Genomic DNA, 23615 nt, shown 5'->3' with positions numbered 1-23615 from the left:
GCTGGGAGACGCAACAGCGTCGGGAGACAGCTCGACCGCGACCGGCGAAAAAGGCCGGGCAGCTACCGAGGCCGCGAGGCGCTGCGACCGGGATCGTAAGGCGCAGGAAGAAATAAATAAATAAAACCGCGGAGAACTCAGCCGCAGCCGGGGAGGAAAGGACCGGACTGCGAGAGGGCTGGGGAGGCACGATTGAAAGCCGCTGAGGGAGAGACAGAGCCCGAGCGAGCGGGAGAGCTTCAGAATAAACTGAAGCCGGCGCGCAGGCTGCGAAACCCGAAAGCCAGCGGTCGTCGCCCGTGGGCAAAGCTTACCCCCCCCGCCAGAGGAAGACAAGTGCAGGAAACCGCCATCCTCGGAGGCGGGGAAGAAGATAAGCGCGGGATACCGCCATTTTTGAAAAAAAAAAGTTAAAAAGTAAAGAAAAATTTTGTTGTTGTTCTCAGAAAGATTGTGAAGATGCCTAAGCGTGGTAACATCAACGATTTCGATTCCGATGTGGAAGATTGGGCCACGTATGTAGAACGCATCGAGATATATTGTAAGGTCAATAAGATAGCAAATTATGATAAAGCTCTAACCTTACTAAACTCAATGGGTGCGAAGACATACGGGCTATTGAAGCATCTTCTAGCACCAGCTAAACCGGCAGATCAGTCTTTCGCTAATATTGTTGCTGTCCTGAAGGATCATTTGAACCCCACACCGCTGATGTTAGCGGAACGATCTAAATTTTACGTGAGAACGCAACTAAAAGAGGAAAGAGGGGCAGCACGGTGGCATAGTGGTTAGCACTGTTGCCTCACAGCGCCAGGGACCCGGGTTCAAATCCGGCCTCGGGTGACTGTCTGTGTGGAGTTTGCACATTCTCCCCGTGTTTGCGTGGGTTTCCTCCGGGTGCTCCGGTTTCCTCCCACAGTCCAAAGATGTGCGGGTTTAGGTTGATTGGCTATGATAAAATTGACCCTTAGTGTTAGGGGGATTAAATACGTGGGGTTACGGAGATAGGGTGGGATATGTGTTGGTGTAGGGGTTACGGGGATCGGGTGGGATATGTGTCGGTGCAGGCTCGATGGGCTGAAATGGCCTCTATCTGCACTGTGGGGTTTCTGTGATTCTGTGATTCTGTGAAAGCAACACGGAGTACTTGGTTGAACTGCGTAGGCTAGCAAAATACAGTCAGTTTGGGGAAAATCTGACAGAGGCACTGAGAGACAAGTTCGTGTGTGGGATGTCGAAGGAAGAAACACAAAAGCGACTGCTCGAAGAGAACGATCTTACACTTGATAAGGCTGTCCTTATCGCAGCATCGCACGAAGCCGCAGCGAGAGGCACGGCGGAAATGCAGCTGAAGACAGCGGTACTCAGCGTGGATCAAATGACTTCGGGTACAACGAAATGTTATCGTTGTGGGAAGACAACACACGACCAGAATCAATGCTGGTTTAAAAACCAGGAATGTAGAAAATGTGGCAAGCTTGGTCACATTGCTAAAGTATGCCGGTCAGGAAAGAAGACCAGCAACAATAAGTCACCGCAGAAGAAGTACAGAAAGGTACATAAGGTGACTGTGAAGAGTTCAGATGAACAGAATTCGGATTCAGACTCCAACAGCAAGGAACTGGGTAGTCTGAGGATTCACAATGTGAGTAAGGAAACTGACCGACAAACTATCTGGGTCACACTACAGATTGCAAAAGTCCAAGTGAAGATGGAAGTGGACACCGGATCGGCATTGACGGTCATGAATAAGCAAGATTACAAAAAGTTATTCAAACATATTTCCCTACGGGATACGGAGATAGTATTGCAGACATACACGGGGCATAAAGTATACCCCATCGGGAAGATAAAAGTCAAGGTGAGACACAAGGGCAAAGAACACCAAGGAATGGACATATATGTACTACCCGAGGGAGGTCCACCACTTCTGGGGCGGGAGTGGATCAGGAAAATAAAGATAGACTGGCACTCCCTAAACACAATGACGGTAGATTCCGGAAAGAAAGATGTCAAACCTGAACGATTGTCCAGAATATTGGACGAGGCTAAAGAGGTATTCCAGCAGGGACTGGGAACACTGAGAGGAATTAAGGCAAAAATCAAGATTGCAGAACATGCAAGCCCAAAATTTTTCAAAGCCAGATTGGTACCTTACGCGATACGACCTGCTGTGGAGGCAGAACTGGAAGAGCTTGAACGTTCAGTGGTACTGTCTAAGGTGGACTGGAGTGAGTGGGCCACGCCCATTGTTCCCGTCATGAAGCCTTCGTCGAGTAACAAGCCAGGGGGACCGGGAAAGGTCCGCATCTGCGGAGACTTCAAGATCACAGTTAATCCAGTGCTTCACACGGTACAATACCCGCTTCCGCGGATTGAGGATATCTTTGCTTCATTGTCTGGCGGGAAACACTTCACCAAGATAGACCTGGCGCAAGCATACTTACAGATGGAAGTCGAGGAAGAGTCGCGCCAGTATCTCACAATCAACACGCACAGAGGCTTGTATCGATATAATAGACTGGTTTTTGGAGTGGCTTCGGCTCCAGCAATTTGGCAGAGGGCCATGGAGCAGGTCTTACAGGGTATTCCAAGCACTCAGTGTTACTTGGACGATATCCTGATTACAGGAGAGGACAAGGAGGAACGCCTCACAAATTTGAAACTGGTGCTCACCAGGTTGAAGGAATATGGCCTTCGAGCTAACCGCCAGAAATGTGAGTTCTTCCAGAAACGGATCTCGTACTGTGGTCATGTCATTGACCAAGAGGGGCTGCACAAGTCACCTGAAAAGATCGAAGCTGTCGTGAAGGCCCCCGCTCCGGAAAATGTATCACAGTTGAGGTCATTTCTGGGGTTGATTAACTATTACCATAAGTTTCTGCCAAATCTATCCATGGTGCTGCACCCGCTGAATGCTCTGTTGCGGAAAGAAGTACCATGGAAGTGGAGCGAGGACTGTAAGAAGGCCTTTCGCAAAAGCAAGGCATTGATCACCTCTGAGGACGTGTTGGCTCACTTCAATCCAACGCTACCTCTTCGTCTAGCTTGTGATGCTTCCCCTTATGGTATTGGAGCAGCACTCTCACACAAGTTGCCAAATGGCTCGGAAAGGCCAGTCACATTTGCATCCCGATCATTGACCTCCACTGAGCACAATTATGCTCAGATAGATAGGGAGGCTCTCAGCCTTGTGTGGGGAGTAAAGAAATTCAATCATTACCTGCAGGGCAAGAAGTTTACATTGCTGACAGACCACCAGCCGTTGGTATCCATATTCAACCCTAACAAGGCCTTTTCCACTATGACAGCGCAAAGGCTACAGAGGTGGTCCGTTTTACTAGGGGCACACCAATATGACATCGAATACAAAAGGTCCAAACAGCATGGAAATGCTGATGGGTTATCGCGCCTACCGTTGCCAGTGGTAGAAGAGGTGACTACAGTGGACCCAGTGGAGATGTTCCACTCAACCATAGTGGAATGTCTACCAGTAACAAATTCTATGATCGAAAAGGAAACAAGAAATGACCCGACTCTCTCACGAGTCTACGATTTAACGGTGGAGGGATGGCCAGCACATGGCGAACCAATGTTGCCAGCATTTTCGCAAAGAAGAGAACAGCTGTCAGTGTGCCGAGGAACCTTGATGTGTGGATCTAGAGTGGTGATTCCACCCAAACTCCAGCATAAAGTGCTAAAGGAGCTTCACGAGGGGCATCTGGGTGGAGTGAAAATGAAGAACCTAGCCAGAGCGTTTGTGTGGTGGCCGGGTATTGATGGAGACATCGAAGAAATAACCAAGAGCTATCTAGGATGCCAGAAGGTCCAAAACGCCCCACCACAAGCTCCTCTGCATCCATGGGAGTGGCCCTCATCTCCATGGCAAAGGGTACATATCGACTTTGCTGGTCCATTTATGGACTCAATGTTTTTAATCGCGGTGGATGCACACTCCAAGTGGCCGGAGGTAATAAAGATGTCCTCCACCACCACGGAAAAAACCATCACAGTATTAAGGACCATATTTGCCAGGAATGGGCTGCCGGAACAGATCTGTCCTGATAATGGACCGCAATTTGTGTCCGAAGAATTCAGGAAGTTCTTAAAAAGCAATGGGGTTAAGCACTACACGTCCGCCCCATACCATCCCGCCACCAATGGATTAGCTGAAAGGTTTGTCCAGATCTTCAAGAAGGCCATAAAGGCCATGGGTAATGAAGACATAAATCTACAACATAAGGTAGATAACTTCTTGTTGGCGTACAGGAATGCAACACATGCGGTCACAAACCAAACTCCCGCCATGATGTTTTTCAATAGAAGACTAAGATGCCGGCTGGATTTGATTAAGCCAAACGTCAGAAGGGACGTAGAGAACCGGCAATTTCAAGGCATGAATGAAAGGCCAACTAGAACCTTCCAGATAGGTCAACAAGTTTTGGCCCGGGACTACCGTACCGAGAAATGGCAGCCTGGAACTATTGGAAAAAGGCTAGGACCGCTGATGTATACCGTGGACATTGGTGAAAGCATAATAAGGTGCCATGTTGACCAGATCATAGTGTCATCCACAAAGGGCCAACCTACTCCACAACTCTATACGCCTAATGTTGAAGCAGAGATACCCAGAGCATCTACCTCCGATCCGGTAATACTGGAATCAGATGAACCTGACACTGTCCTTCAAGCAGAATCAACCTTGCCAGAAGAACCTACTACACCACCGAAAACTACTACACCACCGAGGCATTATCCGGACAGAGTCAGGAAGCCTCCAGAGAGACTGAATCTGTGAACTGTTTTACATAAAGTTGTATATATGTTATGATGTTATATTAATGGGAATATATATATACTGTTAACCTAAAAAGGGAGGATTGTAGTGTATGTAACGTTCCACCTTTAAGAGAACTATTTTAAGGGTTGCACTACTTTATCTTGGCTACTGTATACTGTAATACCGGTGGTGACCACACCGGTATATAAGTGCTGTGTAAGGATTTATTGGGCAGATTCGCCCTGACCTTCGAATAGTAAAGTCCTGTTAAAGTTACTCTTGTAGTCTGTGTATTAATTCGCCATATAACACACAGACTTTACAGTGACCAGCTGCAAACCTCGGCTTAAAGCAAGAAAGGCACACGACCAACACTTCACAACATACTGCTATTAAAATTAAAGTTTCATGGCTTAACCCTCCTGTGCGGCATTTGACTTGCCATGAAGAAAAACAAGGAAATCTGCCTGTGCCCTAATGGGACGATTTTCCAAATGTACATTTCCGGCATGGAATCTCACTTACCTGGAGTGCGTCTGGAAAATGGGTGGAAAATTGTTGGCAGCGTGCTTATGATTTGCACCCTTGAACGTGCATTTTAAAATTCGCCCCTTATTATTAAAGACAGATAAGTGAATTTATTGTTAAGCAAAATATTGCAGTATCAGCTGTGGCTCAGTTGGTAGCACACTCGCCTCTGAGTCATGAGGCTTGGGCTCTCTTGGTTAAGAAGTGTAAGAGCTGATGTATAAGAGGGCCAAGAGACCAAGAGGTCCCAGGCTTGATACCAGAGGATGTACTGAGTCAGCTGATCTCAGGATGGTGGTAGGGACACGACAATTGGCCTCTGCGTTCCTGGGTTAGGAAGGGACAAATTAGCTGGGGTTCCCATTCCTGATCGCTACCCAGGATCAGGCTCATGTGCAATTCCTTATGCTGGTTTTTGTCTAGGGCCAATTTGGGCACTGCCCTCAGATAAGTCTGGGTGGGGAGTGCAGGAGAATGGGAGGGGGGCAATTGCAGGTAGGCAGCAGCCATCGACAAAAGGATACGTTTTTGATTTTATTTTACCTTCATGTGGAGCTGGGTGGAGCGGGAATGTTGTGGAACTGGGAGGAGATGGAATGCTGTGGAACCGAGAGGAACAGGAGTAGGTGGAACTGGGAGGAGCGGGAATGCTGTGGAACTGGGAGGAACAGGAGTGAGGTGGAACTGGGAGGAGCGGGAATGCTGTTGAACTGGGAGGAGCGGGAATACTGTGGAACTGGGAGGAGATGTAATGCTGTGGAACTGGGAGGAGCAGGAATGTTGTGGAACTGGGAGGAGCGGGAATGCTGTAGAACTGGGAGGAGCAGGAATGCTGTGGAACTGGGAGGAGATGGAATGAAGTGGAACCCAGAGGAACAGGAGTGAGGTGGAACTGGGGGGAGCGGGAATGCTGTGAGACTGGGAGGAGCGGGAATGCTGTTGAACTGGGAGGAGCGGAAGTGCTGTGGGACTGGAAGGAGTGGGAATTATGTGGGACACGGAGGACCGGGAATGCTGTCGGACTGGGAGGAACGGGAATGCTGTGGAACTGGGAGGGACAGGAATGCTGTGGGACTGAGAGGAGCAGGAATACTGTGGGACTGGGAGGACCGGGAATTCTGTGGGACTGGAAGGACCAGGAATTCTGTGAGGCTGGGAGGAGCAGGAATGTTGTGGAACTGGGAGGAGCAGGAATGCTGTGTGACTGAGAGGAGCGAGAATGTTATGGGACTGGGAGGAGCGGGAATGGTGGGACTGGGAGGACAGGGAATGCTGAGGGATTGGGACATCTGGGAATGCTGTGGGACAGGGAGAAGCGGGAATGTTGCGGAACTGGGTGGACCGGGAATGCTGTGGGACTGGGAGGACCAGGAATGCTTGAAGGGATAATTACTAGTCCTAGCCCTTTTCGGGCTACCCCGGATCAGGCGTATTACCCAGACGTTCACCTTCAACTAAAGTTAGAGGTAGCAGAAACCTAGAGATGCTTAATTGGGTCTAAAAGTCCAGATTATTTCTCTTAACTAGACTGTAACATTCCGGATATTATGAGGGTCCGGAAAACTCTTCTGCAACTCCTCACCAAGGAGTGTACAGAGATTGAGTTCGCGAGTTTGATAAAGAAGTACTATGTGAGACAATTCTAAAAAAATATAGATTTACATAGCAATTAGTCCAATAAAAGGCGACGAGTTAAGAACGTAACTGAAGGTTTTTATTGGCTAAATAACAGAGCCCACCCTCGTGGGTGATCCGATCCAACAGGGAGGAATACTAGCCAGTCAGCTACCTTTATACCTGGGCAGGTAATGGGCGGAGTCGGAGGTGGTCAGCCCAGGTATAACAGTGCGACAAGAGGCGACCTCGTGTAGTGATGTGACAGTGAGAACAGTGAGAACAATATACAGTGATAACTATAACAGTGGTTTACCACATTCACCCCTTGTTTAGATTAGAGTCCGGCGGGGTGAAGTGTATTACCAGCTCTGGTATGTCAGTCTGTCCGGAGACTTCGTTAGCCTCTCCGATCGTCGCAGCGGTGGTGTTACATTATCCGGTGTTAAAGCTGGTGTCTGCGTAGTCGGCAAAGGCTCGTGGGGTTCCGGCATGCCGTCTACCTCGGCTGGACTCGGGGGGTTGGGAGGGGGGGGTGAGGGTGCGAGGTCTCGTAAGGAGACAGTGTCCTCCCGTCCGTCTGGGTAAGCCACATAGGCGTACTGGGGGTTGGCGTGCAGGAGGTTCACCTTCTCGACCAGGGGGTCCGTTTTATGGGCCCTCACGTGCTTTCGCAGCAAGACGGGTCCCGGAGAGGTCAGCCAGGTTGGTAGGGTGGTTCCCGTAGTCGACTTCCTGGGGAAGACAAACATTCGAGCATGGGGGGTGGTGTTAATGGCAGTGCAAAGTAGTGACCGGATGGAGTGCAGCGCAATCGGGAGGACCTCTTGCCAGCGGGAGGTTGGGAGGCCCTTAGACTTTAAGGCTAAGAGGGTGGCCTTCCATACCGTCGCGTTCTCTCTTTCCACCTGGCCGTTCCCTCGGGGGTTGTAGCTGGTGGTCCTGCTTGCTGCAATACCCCTCTCCAATAGAAACTGACGGAGTTCCTCGCTCATGAAGGAGGCGCCCCGGTCACTATGTATATAGTTCGGGAACCCGAACAAGGCGAAGAGTTTGTTCAGGCATTTAATGACCGTGTTACTGGTCATGTCTGGGCAGGGGAAGGCAAAGGGGAAACGGGAGTACTCATCAACGATGTTGAGGAAGTACACATTACGGTCGGATGACGGTAGGGGCCCCTTGAAGTCGATGCTCAGACGCTCGAAGGGGCGGGTGGCCTTGATCAGGCTTGCTCTGTCCGGCTTATAGAAGTGCGGTTTGCACTCAGCACAGATCTGGCAATTCCTGGTCATGGTCCTGACCTCCTCGATGGAGTATGGCAGGTTGCGGGCCTTAATGAAATGGTAGAGTCTGGTGACTCCGGGGTGGCAGAGGTCATTGTGGAGGGTCTGAAGTCTATCACTTTGCGCGCTGGCGCATGTAATGCGTGAAAGAGCATCAGGGGGTTCGTTCAGTTTACCGGGCCGGTACAAGATCTCATAATCATAGGTGGAAAGCTCGATTCTCCACCTCAAGATTTTGTCGTTCTTGATCTTGCCCCTCAGCTTGTTATTAAACATGAAGGCAACCGAGCGTTGGTCGGTGAGGAGGGTAAATCGTTTGCCTGCCAAGTAGTGCCTCCAGCACCGTACTGCCTCCACAATTGCCTGGGCTTCCTTCTCGACCGACGAGTGTCGGGTCTCGGGGCCCTGTAGGGTCCTTGAGAAGAAGGCTACCGGCCTACCCTCCTGGTTAAGGGTAGCGGCTAGGGCGAAGTCGGATGCATCGCTCTCCACTTGGAAGGGGATTGACTCATCCACTGCGTGCATTGTGGCCTTGGCTATGTCTCCCTTAATGAGGGAGAAGGCCGCGCACGCCTCTTCCGTGAGGGGGAAGGATGTGGTTTTCAGGGGGGGTCTGGCTTTGTCCGCATAATTGGGTACCCATTGGGCATAGTAGGCGAAAAGCCCCAGGGTTCTCCTAAGTGCTTTTGGACAGTGGGGGAGGGGTAGCTCCATGAGGGGGCGCATTCTTTCGGGGTCGGGGCCGATGACTCCGTTCTCTACTACACAGCCAAGGATGGCAAGGCGCGCTGTGTTAAACACGCATTTCTCCTTATTGTAGGTGAGGTTCAGCCGTTGGGCCGTACGGAGGAATTTCTCCAGATTCACGTCATGGTCCTGCCGGTTGTGGCCGCAGATGGTGACGTTATCGAGATAGGGGAAAGTGGCCTGTAGTCCGTTCTGGTCAACCATCCGGTCCATCTCCCGTTGGAAAACCGAGACCCCGTTGGTGACACCAAAGGGGACCCTAAGGAATTGGTAGAGGCGGCCATTCGCCTCGAAGGCGGTGTACTGGCTGTCCTCCGGGCTGATGGGGAGTTGGTGGTAGGCCGACTTGAGGTCGATGGTCGAGAATACGCGGTATTGTGCAATCTCATTGACCATGTCCGATATGCGGGGGAGGGGGTATGCGTCCAGCTGGGTGTATCTGTTTATGGTCTGGCTGTAGTCGATAACCAGGCGATTTTTGTCGCCGGTCTTGACTACCACCACCTGGGCACGCCAGGGGCTGCTGCTCCCCTCAATAATGCCCTCTTTCAGGAGTCGCTGCACCTCAGAGCTAATGAAGGCTCTGTCCCCAGCGCTGTACCGCCTGCTCTTAGTAGCGACAGGTTTGCAGTCGGGGGTGAGGTTAGCGAACAGGGAAGGTGGCGGTACCTTGAGGGTGGATAGGCTGCAGGTGTTACGCGGTGGGCGGTTTAACTTTCGCTGGTTGTCGACTGTGAGTGGGGGGAGGGGTCCACCGTATGCTAGGGTTACACTTTGGAGGTGGGATTGGAAGTCCAGCCCTAGTATGACGGCAGCGCACAGCTGGGGGAGTACGAGGAGTTTAAAATTTTTATACTCTGTCCCTTTAACCGACAATGTCACGACACAGTAGCCGCTGATGTCTGTGGCGTGCGACCTCGATGCCATCGAGATGCGGCTGCGCGTTGGCAGGACGGGGAGGGAGTAGTGGCTCACCGTGTCTGGGTGGATGAAGCTCTCCGTGCTTCCGCTGTCGAACAGGCAGGTCGTGGCGTGGCCGTTGACTTTGATGTCCATCATTGAGCTGGCCAGGTGGTGCGGGCGGGCTTGATCCAGGGTCACGGAAGCTAGGGTGTAGATGAGCGCGTCGTTGTCATGACAAGATGGCGGCGAAGATGGCGGCCCCCGTAGTTCACATGAGGCTCTGTTTAAATCGTTTGCCCCGCACAAAGATGGCCGCCCCTGCTGTTCCCATGAGGCTCTGCAGGCTTCGGCTGCCCCGCACAAAGATGGCCGCCCCTGGTTTTCCCATGAGGCTCTGCAGGCTTCGGCTGCCCCGCACAAAGATGGCCGCCCCTGGTTTTCCCATGAGGCTCTGCAGGCTTCGGCTGCCCCACACAAAGATGGCCGCCCCCAGGGTTCGCATGAGGCACTGCTGGCTTCTGAGGATTTGCTTCTGCAGGCCTTGGAGAAGTGGCCTTTCTTGAGGCAGGTTTTGCAGGTCGAGTTTTTGGCTGGGCAGCGCGACCTCGGATGCTTCTCCTGGCCGCAAAAGAAGCAGCCAGCGACCCGATCGGGGTTGCCTGATGTCGGGGCCGGTACCGGGGCTAGCGGGCCCGGTCGGATCCGTGATGCAGACGCTGAGGTAGGTCCCGGGGGCAGCGCTGTGAAGGGTGGTGGGGTGGGGGTCGGGCCCGAGTCCCAGGGTCGCGAATAGTACCTGGCAAACGCTTCCTGGTCTTGCTGGGTGGCCTCTAGGGTGAGGGCGAGGGCTTCGGCCTTGTCCAGGTCTATGTCCTTAGCTTCAAGCAGTCTTTGCCGTGTGTAGTCGGAACGTAGGCCTCTCACCAAGGCGTCGCGGACATTGTCTTCCATGTTCGCAGTAGCCGTCACCGCTTTAAAGTCACAGTTCCTGCCGAGTTGTCTCAGCGCTCGTGAAAATTCAGCTATCGATTCTCCTGGCTGTTGCTGGCGAGATCTTAAGAGATGCCTAGTGTACATGTAGTTTACCGGGCTCCGGTACTGCTGTTTCAGTAGGTTGATGGCGTCGTCGTACGTAGTCATGTCCTGGATGAGTGTATATACTCTCGGGCTCGCTTGGGCTTTCAGGACTCTTAGTTTGGATCTCTGAGGGACGACGGCTTCCTCCAGGTACGATTCGAAGCAGTCCAGCCAGTGTTTGAAGTCGTTGGCTGAGTTTGGTGCCTGTGGGTTTAGATCCAGGTATGGTGGTTTCAAGGCTTGCAGCCAAGCCGGCTGGTGTGGCCCGTTGTCTGGAGGCTGCTGTTGCTGTGCTGCTGGGTGAGCTCCTTGTTGTTGCTGTTCATTATCAGACATCTTTAAAATTTAGTCAATAAAATTGATATGCCTATCAATTAGTCCAATAAAAGGCGACGAGTTAAGAACGTAACTGAAGGTTTTTATTGGCTAAATAACAGAGCCCACCCTCGTGGGTGATCCGATCCAACAGGGAGGAATACTAGCCAGTCAGCTACCTTTATACCTGGGCAGGTAATGGGCGGAGTCGGAGGTGGTCAGCCCAGGTATAACAGTGCGACAAGAGGCGACCTCGTGTAGTGATGTGACAGTGAGAACAGTGAGAACAATATACAGTGATAACTATAACAGTGGTTTACCACACATAGAAGATAGGAGCAGGGGTAGGCCATTCGGCCCCTCGAGCCTATTCTGCCATTTAATGAGATCATGGCTGATCATCCAAATTCAGTACCCTGTCCCTGCTTTCTCCCCATATCCCGTGATCGCTTTAGCCTTAAGAAATATATCGATCTCCTTCTTGAATATATTTAATAAGTTGGCCTCAACTGCCTTCTGTGGTAGAGAATTCCACAGGTTCACCACTCTCTGGGTGAAGAAATTCCTCCTCATCTCAGTCCTAAATGGCTTACACCTTACCCTTAGACTGTGACCGCTGGTTCTGGACTCCCCTGCCATCGGGAACATCCTTCCTGCATCTAGTCTGTCTAGTCCTGTTAGAATTTTATAAGTTTCAATGAGATCCCCTCTCACTCATCTAACCTCTAGCGAATATAAGCCTAATCAACCCAACCTCTCTTCTTATGTCATTCCTGCCATCCCAGGTATCAGTCTGGTGAATCTTCGCGGCACTCCCTCCATGGCAAGAACATCCTTCCTCAGATAAGGCAACCAAAACTGCACACAATACTCAAGATGTGGTCTCACCAAGGCCCTGTACAACTGCAGCAAGACATCCTTGCTCCTGTACTCAAATCCTCTCGCTATGAAGGCCAACATACCATTTGCCTTCTTAGCCGCCTGCTGCACCTGCATACGTACCTTCAGCGACTGGTGCACAAGGACACCCAGGTCTCATTGCACTTCCCCTTTTCCCAATCTATTGCATAGATACATAGATACATAGAAGATAGGAGCAGGAGTAGGCCATTCGGCCCTTCGTGCCTGCTCCGCCATTCGATGAGATCATGGCTGATCCTTTAATTCAGTATCCCGTCCCCGCCTTCTCTCCGTAACCCTTAACCCCTTTTGCCCGTAGAAATATATCTAATTCCCTCTTAAATATATTTAATGAGCTGGCGTACACTGCCCTCTGTGGCAATGAGTTCCACAGGTTCACCACTCTCTGAGTGAAGAAATTCCCCCTCATCTCTGTCCTAAATGGTTTAGCCCTTATCCTTAAATTATGTCCTCTAGTTCTGTTCTCACCCGCCAAGGGAAACATTCCTTCTGCATCCAGTCTGTCTAGACCTGTCAGAATTTTATACACTTCTATGAGGTCCCCTCTCAATCTTCTAAACTCCAGTGTGTACATCCCTAAACTACATAGTCTCTCCTCATAGGTCATTCCCGCCATTCCTGGTATCAGCCTGGTGAATCGCCGCTGCACCCCCTCCATGGCAAGAACATCCTTCCTCAGATGAGGCGACCAAAACTGTACACAGTACTCGAGGTGTGGTCTCACCAGTGCCCTGTACAGCTGCAGCAAGGTATCCCTGTTCCTGTATTCTAACCCTTTTGCTATGAAGGCCAGCATACCGTTTGCCTTCTTGACCGCCTGTTGCACCTGCATGCTCGCCTTCAGTGACTGGTGTACAAGAACACCCAGGTCTCTCTGTACTTCCCCCTCTCCCAATCTATTGCCATTTAAATAATAATTTGCCCTCCCGTTCCTGCACCCAAGGTGGATAACTTCGCACTTGTCCACATTATAGTGCATCTGCCATTTATCCGCCCAATCGCCCAGTCTGTCCAAATCGCTCTGGAGCTTCCTGGTCTCTTCCTCTGAGCCCACCCCCCCTCCTAGTTTAGTGTCGTCTGCAAATTTGGAAATGCTGCATCCGACTCCCTGATCCAGGTCATTAATGTAAATTGTGAACAGCTGGGGGCCCAGGACAGATCCCTGTGGTACCCCACTTGTTACTGCCTGCCATTCAGAAAATGAGCCGTTTATTCCAACTCTCTGTTTTCTATCTGACAGCCAGTTCCCTATCCACGCCAAAACTTTCCCCTTTATCCCATGAGCCTCAATTTTCCATGCTAATCTTTTATGTGGGACCTTATCGAAGGCCTTTTGGAAGTCCAGGTACACCACATCTACTGGCTCTCCCCCATCTATTCTACCAGTTACTCCCTCAAAAAATTCCAATAGATTAGTCAAGCACGATTTACCCTTTGTAAATCCATGTTGACTCTGTCCTATCCTGTCCCCATTTGCTAAGTGCTCCGCTATTTCATCCTTAATGATGGACTCCAGCATTTTGCCCACAACTGATGTAAGGCTTACAGGTCTGTAATTACCTGCTTTTTCCCTACCCCCCTTTTTGAATAGTGGGGTAACGTTAGCTACCCTCCAATCCATCGGCACTGTTCCCGAGTCTAATGAATTCTGAAAAATCATCCTTAGTGCATCCGCTATCTCTAGGGCCACCTCCTTCAGTACCCTAGGATGCATGTTATCAGGCCCTGGGGATTTGTCCACCTTCATTTGCCATTCAGATAATAATCTGTCTTCCTGTTTTTGCCACCAAAGTGGATAACCTTGCATTTATCCACATTATACTGCATCTGCCATGCATCTGCCCAATCACCCAACCTGTCCAAATCATACTGGAGTTTCTTGGCATCCTTCTCACAACACACACGCCCACCCAGCTTTGTGTCATCTGCAAACATGGAGATATTACATCTAGTTCCCTCATCTAGATAATTAATATATATTGTGAATAGCTGGGGTCCTAGCACCGATCCCTGTGGTACCCCACTAGTCACTGCCTGCCACTTGGAAATAAACCCGTTTATTCCAACACTTTGCTTCCTGTCTGCCAACTAGTTCTCTATACAAGTCATTACCTTACCCCCAATCCGATGTGCTTTAACTTTGCACGCCAATCTCTTATGCGGGACCTTATCGAAAGCCTTCTGAAAATCCACATACACCACATCCATGGTTCTCCCTTATCTATTCTACCAGTTACATCCTCAAAAAATTCCAGTAGATCAGTCAAGCATGATTTACCTATTGTAAGCCCATGTTGACTTTGTCCGATCCTGTCACTGTTTTCCAAATGCTCTGCTATTACATCTTTTATAATGGACTCTAGCATTTTCCCCACTACCGATGTCAGGCTATAATTCCCCGTTTTCTCTCTACCACCTTTTTTAAATAGTGGGGTTACATTAGCTACCCTCCAGTCCATGGGAACTACTCCAGAGTCTATAGAATTTTGGAAGATGACCAGCAATGCATCTACTATTTCTAGGGCCATATTCATGACCCTTTCTATTTTAATGTACCTCCTTTCGACATTGGAAAAGTTAAAAGAATGGAACTGAATGGGCACTATTCTCTTTTCATTATAGAAAACCACAACTGCCACTTTAGGTGATCACAGAATCAATCACAGAAACCCCACAGTGCAGATAGAGGCCATTTCGGCCCATCGAGCCTGCACCCGATCCCCTTAACCAACACATATCCCACCCTATCCCCGTAACCCCACGTATTTAATCCCCCTAACACTAAGGGTCAATTTTTTTATCATAGCCCATCAACCTAACCCGCACATCTTTGGACTGTGGGAGGAAACCGGAGCACCCGGAGGAAACCCACGCAAACATGGGGAGAATGTGCAAACTCCACACAGACAGTCACCTGAGGCCGGATTCGAACCCGGGTCTCTGGCGCTGTGAGGCAACAGTGCTAACCACTATGCCACCGATGACCTGAGATGAATATTGAGGGGAACATGTAGGTCCCTCTGTTCCAGGTCTATGGCTTTTTGTACCTCTCGGCATAATTGTTGCAATTTTGAGTTATCGTCTGGTGAAAATATGAATGGTCCTTTTGCTGCTTCGCCCACTCTAGCATACAGGGGTGCTAAGAGCTCGGCAAAGGTTTACGTAGACGATCGCGCAAAATTCAGGAGTCCTAAATGTAGGGGGTGGCGTGCGCCCAGTCAGCTTCACCTCTGACTGTCTTTTGAGCGGTTCAAATCGCTCCCACACCGGTTCTAGACACCGGATTTAGGTACAGGCGGCGATACAGAAAATCGAGTAGACAAGTGGTTTGGTGCAAGAAAACCAAAATTTTATTAAAAGCAGAATAAAACAATCTTATGAGAATCACTGGTATGAAATACAGGCATAAACGATTACACTTATATGGGAATGGGGAACACACAGCACATCGAGGGAAAACAACTACATTAAAAATCCCCTTATCCTTATCCCACCCCCTATACCTAACTAGATTAAGCTGTGAGGGGCCAGGAATTCATGCTCACCAATCCAAAGCCTGTTGCTTTAATTGGGTTGGGTTCAAGGTCCACTCTTTCTGTCCTTTGGGGTATCCCGTCGCCATGTGGTCTCAGGGCGCGGCGCTGAAGTTGTTTATGCGAAGTACCCTCCTTTCCCTCAGCTACCATCATTGTCGTGTCGCGATGGGTCTTCTTCTTCTTCTTCCTCGGGTGGTCATCGGCAGTATTTGTGGTGGTTGGGGATCAGTTGGCTGTCTTTACCGTCTAAATGATTTTACTACCCATGCTTCGAACGCCAGTTTATTCGTCATGGACGCTGCTACCCATTCTTTGAACGCCAGCTTATTCTTCACCTGGGCTATGGCTCTGGGGTTTTATTGCCCATGCATGTAAATGCCAGCTTATTCACCAAACACCAGCTTATAACTGGGCGTTTGCCCCCAAATGCGTCTTTCCGCTGCCCTTCTCTGCCTTTACTGGTTTACCTTCTTCTTCGTCTCATCTCGTCTCGTCTGCCCGCTTGTGGCCTGTGTGCCCTGTGTGGTTTTGAACTCGGGTCTCGTTCTAATCCCGCGTTTGGCCCCGGTGTAATGGGCGTCCTTGGTTGTTGAGCGGCGTGGGGAGCGAGAAGAGAGCCCGCCACGAGGCCAGGGCACAAGAACGAGAGGCAGCAGGCCCAGGCCACATGCAAGTGATAAGAGTCAAGAGAGCGATCACTACTAATGGGCCTACAATTATACCCGCTCTTCAATCCTTATCTGCGTGCCAAATCAGGTCAGTCCTTTGTCTAACTTTTGGCGGGCTCGTTTAAATGATTAAGCCATTTATTTTAACGACTTGTGGATTGGTTGTCTGTGGGTCTAATGGCCCCGATGTCCTGGTTGTTTTTCACGGATGAAACTTAATTGTTCCCATCCTGACTTGATGGCTACTGTGAGCTGTTACCGATTAAATATGCAGAAACCTAATGGCCTCGATTTTAGGCCCATTCTAGATTGATCTGTTTCAATTCGAATGAATGCATATTCTGTGTTTACTTTGGCTGTCTGGCTTCAGAGGCTTTTCACAGGTTCCTGCATTTTAAGTTTTGTCTCCGGGCCTGCCTGTCTGCAGGGCCCTGCTAAAAAAATCCTGTGGGTTTTGGTCACGAGGTTACCCTGTTTTAAATAACTTGTCCAAACAGGGTCCCTTGATCCATAATTTGGAGAGTGCAGGAATTTTGAGAACCCTGCACTTACATAAATTGCTTGCAGATTTTTCAGAGTTTTTGGATATTGAATGGTGGCTAATTTTTCTTTATAGGATTGAGTTAATCTTCTACCATTTCCAGTTATTCACAGGCCCAGAAAATTTACCTCTTCCCTAACTAGTTGATTATTTTTTATGTTAAGTACCCAATAGTTGTAAGTCTGGATAAAACACTATCAATGGATTTCAAGTGCTCTTGGAGATTGTCATGCGACCATATCGTCCACATAAGAATTGATGTTAGGTAGGTCTTTTAAAAGGTCAATGATGTGGGCTGAAAAAAGAACGGGGCTGTTTTGAAATCCCTGGGGCAATCTGGTCCAGCAATACTGATGACCATCGGGTCCAGTCATTGCTGGTTTTGACCAATCAGATTTTTCGATTGGATGTGACCAGAAGCGGTTTGCTAGATCAATACAAGATTTAAATTTTTCCCTCGTGATTCCAGAGAGAAGGGCTGTGGAATTTTGCTGTTGTGCAGTATGTGGGGCCGTTACCTTATTAAGGCTCTATAATTGACCACTAATCTCCACCTCCCATCTGGTTCAGCAACACCAAACAATGGTGAATTAGTTCTAGATGCCATTTTGATTAAGACACCTTGTTCTGTTAGTTCTTTGAGCATTGTTAGGAGATCTATTTTTCCTTTGTGGTCTTGAATAGGCCACTGTTTTTTAGGTTTGCACCAGCCAGCATCAAGTGGGTGGGGTTTGATGTCTATCTTTCCCCATTGATTTGGATGGCGTTGTAGATAAGGGTAGTATCTATTAATAAGTTGCTCGAGGAGATCTTTGCCTCCCCTCTCTAGGCAAGTTCGATCAAGCTGTGTCCAAACATGTTTTTTCCTGTCATCCTGGTCTGTGGATGCTTCTACAGGTCTGCTTGAAATTTTAAGGTAATGTTTCATGTCTGGTTGGCCTATAATGAGGGAACAGGCCAATTGTGATACCAGTCATACATCTAGGGTCACCATGATTCCATATATAGTAATAGGTATTTTGTAAAAATTAATTATTTTGGTTTTGTCTTGTGTGAATCCCCCTAATGGTCTTTTACAAATTGGGCTTCCCAAATCTGTCCACTTAGTTTTTATAATTGCACGATCTGTTACAGTGTAATCAGCTCCTGTATCAAACAAGGCCTTCACTTGTGTGTTTGTGGGCAAAGTTACCAGGGCATAGGGGAATTCAAGAGGCCCTGGCTGGGTGCCAGGCCTCCAATTCTAGGATTGTTCATCCTCAGGATCCTGAGTTTCATTTGCCGCTCTATCTTTAATTATTTTAACTGATTTTTGTTCCTCCCTCTTGGGGATCATGTTTTCCAGATCCTTAAGGGAATTTTCGGACATTTTATTATCTTGACGATCCTCCTTTTGGGGTGGACGTTGGTTCTGCCGGGAATCTTTTTGATCCCCATTTCGGTTTTCTCGGTATCCTCCCATGGCTCTCTGTTAGTTTTGCCAGTGTACAAGCTGTCCCCATAAGGAGTCCACTGTCCTTTGCTTTCCTTTCGAGGTCTAGCTCCTTGTCTATCCCATCTTTCTGGGGAGAAATCTTTCTCATATTGTGGGCGAGTTGGGGGTGTAAACCTTCTGGAATACCCTCTTGGGGGTCCCGAGCCATGAGTTTGTGTCTGGGTGCGGTGGACTTGAGACTTGGGCCTATACAGTCCTTCTTTCTGAGTACCAAAGGTACCTTCTCTGGTTTTTTTATCCCTAGTTTCTGATCTCATTATAGGTTTAGTTTGGGGTAGACCTAAGAGGTCATGATTTAATTGGATAATGCGATTGACATTATCCCATCTTTGTTGGTTATCTCGATAATCATTTAGAGCACCCTCACAGGCAAGTTTGAGGGCTGTATTTTGGTATTGATTGGCCAGGCAAGCATGGACAATGTCCCAGTTATCCTGTGTAAGTACTTTGCCTAATCTGTAAGCAGCTACCAGCCCTTTAGTTGTGGCTGTATTAGTATTTCCTTGATGGAACCCATTACATGCCCTCCCTGAGCTGCCGTGAGAACATAAGCGTATATTTGAACCCAGTTGTTACACTGGTTTAATGGGAGAATTAAGTCTGAACTTAGTATCATTTGCAGTAGTTGTCTCAGGTGTTGGGCGGACCTGGGTGAGGTGGCGGCGGCGGCAGAGGAGTGAGCTTAAAAGCGGCGGCAGAGCGCAGGTAGGCCCCACAGCGGTGGCGGACATGTGTGAGGCGGCAGCGGCAGAGAAGCGAGCTTAAAAGCAGTGGCAGAGTGCAGGTAGGCCCCACAGTGGCGGCGGACCTGGGTGAGGTGGTGGCGGCAGAAGAGCGAGCTTAAAAGCGGCGGCAGAGCGCAGGTAGGCCCCACAGCGGCGGTGGACCTGGGTGAGGCAGCGGCGGCTGAGGAGCGAGCTTAAAAGCGATGGCAGAGCGCAGGTAGGCCTACCAATCTCCACTCTCCGAGCTCAGAGGGAGGAGAGAAGTAAAAAGTAATCGAAGTGTGACGTCACCAGAAAGCAGGTAAGTGATTGGTTGGTGAGTATTTCTCTCTTTTTTAAACTTTAACTCTGTGGTTTATAGTTTCTAAGCTCTCTGTGGTATAGCGGGGACTGTTGGTAAACCAGTGCCCTTAAGTATATCCTTTAACTGTAGTGAAATTTGTGGGACTGATTTGTGTAATTTAATTTGATTTAATTAAAGGTTAAGTCATGGCAGGAGAGCTCGGCCCCGTGGAATGCTCCTCCTGCGCTATGTGGGAACTCAGGGACACTTCCTATGTCCCTGACGACCATGTGTGCAGGAAGTGTATCCAGCTGCAGCTACTGACAGACTGCATTGCGGCGCTGGAGCTGCGATTGGATACACACTGGACCATCCGCGATGCTGAGGACATCGTGGATATCACATTTGATCAGTTGGTCACACCGCAGGTAAAGATTGCACAGGCAGAAAGGGAATGGGTGACCAACAGACAGAGTAGTAGGTGCAGGCAGGTAGTGAAGGGGTCCCCTGTGGCCATCCCCCGCTCAAACAGATATACTACTGTGAATACTGATGGGGGGTATGGCTTACCAGGGGAAGGCAGCAGCAGCCAAATTCCTGGCACCAGTGGTGGTTCTGCTGCATAGGACGGGAGGAAAAAGAGGGGTAGAGCTATAGTAATAGGGGATTCTATTGTAAGGGGAATAGGTAGGCATTTCTGCAGCTGCAAACGAGACTCCAGGATGGTGTGTTGCCTCCCTGGTGCAAGGGTCAAGGATGTCTCAGAGCGGCTGCAGAACATTTTGGAAGGGGAGGGTGAACAGCCAGGTGTCGTGGTGCATATAGGTACCAACAATATAGGTAAAAACCGGGATGAGGTCCTAAAAGCTGAATATAGGGAGTTAGGAGGTAAAATAAAACAAAGGACCTCAAAGGTAGTAATCTCAGGATTGCTACCAGTGCCACGTGCTAGTCAGAGTAGAAATAGAAGGATATTTTAGAGGAATACGTGGCTAGAGGAATGGTGCAAAGGGGAGGGATTCAAATTCCTGGGACATTGGAACCAGTTCTGGGGGAGGTGGGACCAGTACAAAACGAATGGTTTGCACCTGGGCAGGGCCGGGACCGATGTCCTAGGGGGAGTGTTTGCTCGTGCTCTGGGGAAGGGTTTAAACTAAAATGGCAGGGGATTGGGAACCTGAGTGGGGAGACAGAGGAAAGGGAAACAAGGATAAAAGCAAAAGACAGGAAGGAGAAAAACAAAAGTGGCAGACAGAGAAATCAAGGGTTTAAATCAAACATGGCTACAGCAAATAATAATTCTAAAAGATCTAAGAGTGTTAAAAAAACAAGCCTGAAGGCTTTGTGTCTTAATGCGAGGAGCATTTGTAATAAGGTGGATTAATTAGTTGCGCAAATAGAGGTAAAAGAATATGATATGATTGGGATTACAGAAGCATGGCTCCAGGGTGGCCAAGGATGGGAACTCAACATCCAGGGGTATTCAATATTCAGGAAAGATAGGCTAAAAAGAAAAGGGCGTGGGGTAGCATTACTGGTTAAAGAGGAGATTAACATAATTGTAAGGAAGGATATTAGCTCTGATGATGTGGAATCTGTATGGGTAGAACTGAGAAATACCAAGGGGCAGAAAAAGTTAGTGGGAGTGGTATATAGACCTCCAAGCAGTAATGCGGAGGTTGGGGATGGCATTAAAAGGGAAATTAGAGAAGTGTGCAATAAGGGCATAGCAGTTATCATGGGTGACTTTAATCTACATATAGATTGGGCTAGCCAAATTAGTAACAATATTGTGGAGGAGGAATTCCTGGAGTGTATATAGGATGGTTCCCTGGACCAATATGTCGAGGAACCAACTAGAGATCAGGCCATCTTAGACTGGGTATTATGTAATGAGAAAGGATTAATTAGCAATCTTGTGCGAGGCCCCTTGGGTCGGAGAGATCATAATATGATAGAATTCTTCATTAAGATGGAGAGTGAAGTAGTTGACTCAGAGACTTGGGGCCTGTATTTAAATAAAGGAAACTACAATGGTATGAGGCGTAAGTTGGGAAGGATTGATTGGGGAATGTCACTCAAAGGGTTGATGGTGGATAGGCAATGGCAAACATTCAAAGATCACATGGATGAAATACAGAATTTGTTCATCCCAGTTTGGCATAAAAATAAAACAAAAAAGGTGACTCAACCGTGGCTAACAAGGGAAATTAGGGATAGCATAAGATCCAAGGAGAGGACATATAAATTGACCAGAAAAAGCAGTAAACCTGAGGTTTGGGAGCAGTTTAGGATCCAACAAAGGAGGACAAAGGGATTAATTAAGAAGGGGAAAATAGAGTATGAGAGTAAGCTTGCATGGAACATAAAAACTGACTGTAAAAGTTTTATAGATATGTGAAGAGAAAAAGATTGGTGAAGTCAAGCGTAGGTCCCTTGCGGTCAGAATCAGGGGAATTTATAATGGGGAACAAAGGAATGGCAGACCAATTAAATACATACTTTGGTTCTGTCTTCACAAAGGAGGACACAAATAACCTCCCAGAGATGTCGGGGAACATAGGGTCTAATGAAAGGGAGGAACTGATAGAAATCAGTATTTGTAGGGAAATGGTGTGAGAGCAATTGACGGGATTGAAGGCCGATAAATCCCCACGGCCTGATAATCTACATCCTAGTGTACTTAAGGAATTGGCCCTAGAAATAGTAGATGTTGTGGTAAACCACTGTTAACCCTGTACATGTCTGTGTGGTAAACCACTGTTAACTCTGTACAAGTCCGGGCATGTCTCCACCCCTGGCTCCACCCCTAAGCCCAGGTATAAAGGTGACTCACCACCCTTCCCCCGGGAACTCTTAGGATGGATTCACTAGCAGAGGCATGCTCCAGTTCTTAGTCAATAAAAGCCTACTTCGTATAAGTCCATCTCGTAGTCTTTGGTGTTGTTGATAGCGCATCAATTTTATTGACTAATTTTCGACATGGAGCAAATCTTGAAGCCGGAACGCTTAGACCTGGATCCTCAAGCAGCAGATGCAGCCAATAACTTTGAACACTGGCTGAGCTGTTTCGAAGCCTTCCTGGAGGCCTCCAGCACTACCGCCACTACAGATGACGCAAAACGGCTTGTCTTGAACTCACGGGTGAGCCACCGAGTCTACTCGATCATCCGAGACGCCACTACTTACGCGGCCGCCATCGCGACGCTAAAGGAACAATATGTGAGGCCTGTTAACGAGGTCTATGCCAGACACCTCCTGGCTACCCGAAAACAGCGCCCCGGGGAATCAGGCACCAAATATTTACTGGCACTGAGAGTCCTCGGCCGGGACTGTAATTGCAAAGCGGTGACGGCCAAGGAATGCACGGAAGACCTGATCCGAGACGCCTACGTAGCCGGCATCAGGTCCAACTATACTCGGCAGAGGCTGCTGGAACAGAGGGGGCTCGACCTGCAGAAGACGGTGGCCCTCGCCAACTCGCTAGACGTGGCCCTCCAGAACATGGACGCCTACCCCCCTGACCGGATGGCCACGTGGATGCCACGGGAGCAGCCATCTTGGGACCCAGTAAGGCCACAAGCCGCCAGCAGCCCAACTACAGCTGCAATGACCAGAGGCCAGAAATGCTACTTCTGCAGCCAGGCCAAGCACCCCAGACAGCAATGCCCAGCAAAGGACGCGACCTGCTCCAAATGCGGCAAGAAAGACCACTACGCGAGAGTGTGCAGGGCGAAATCGACCCTCAATTCCAGCAGCGCCGCGTGTGAACCATACAGGCCGCCATTTTGGACCCCACCAACCACGTGTGAGCCGTGCGGGCCGCCATTTTGGGCACCACCAGCCAAGGGGGAGTCGCCATCTTGGACACCATTCCGGGACCAGGCCCCCGGCGCGGGCGAATACTACAGCGCCCCACCGACCTCGACGATGGCCTCCATCACCCTGGACCAATCTAGGCCCCATCAACTAGCCAGGTCCATGATGAACGTAAAGGTAAATGGCCATGCCACAAATTGCCTTTTCGACTGCGGAAGCACGGAGAGCTTCATCCACCCCGACACGGTGCGACGCTACTCCCTATCGGTTATGCACACACGCCACCAGGTCTTTATGGCCTCAAAGTCCCATACGGCGGACGTCGGCGGCTACTGTGCAGCGACTCTGACAGTGAACGGCGTGGAGTACAGAGAGTTTAA

Source organism: Somniosus microcephalus, chromosome 14, assembly GCF_052327205.1.
Source record: "Somniosus microcephalus isolate GS21.2 chromosome 14, FLI_Smic_1.0, whole genome shotgun sequence".
Lineage (NCBI taxonomy): Eukaryota > Metazoa > Chordata > Chondrichthyes > Squaliformes > Somniosidae > Somniosus > Somniosus microcephalus.
This window is presented reverse-complemented; position numbering follows the sequence as displayed.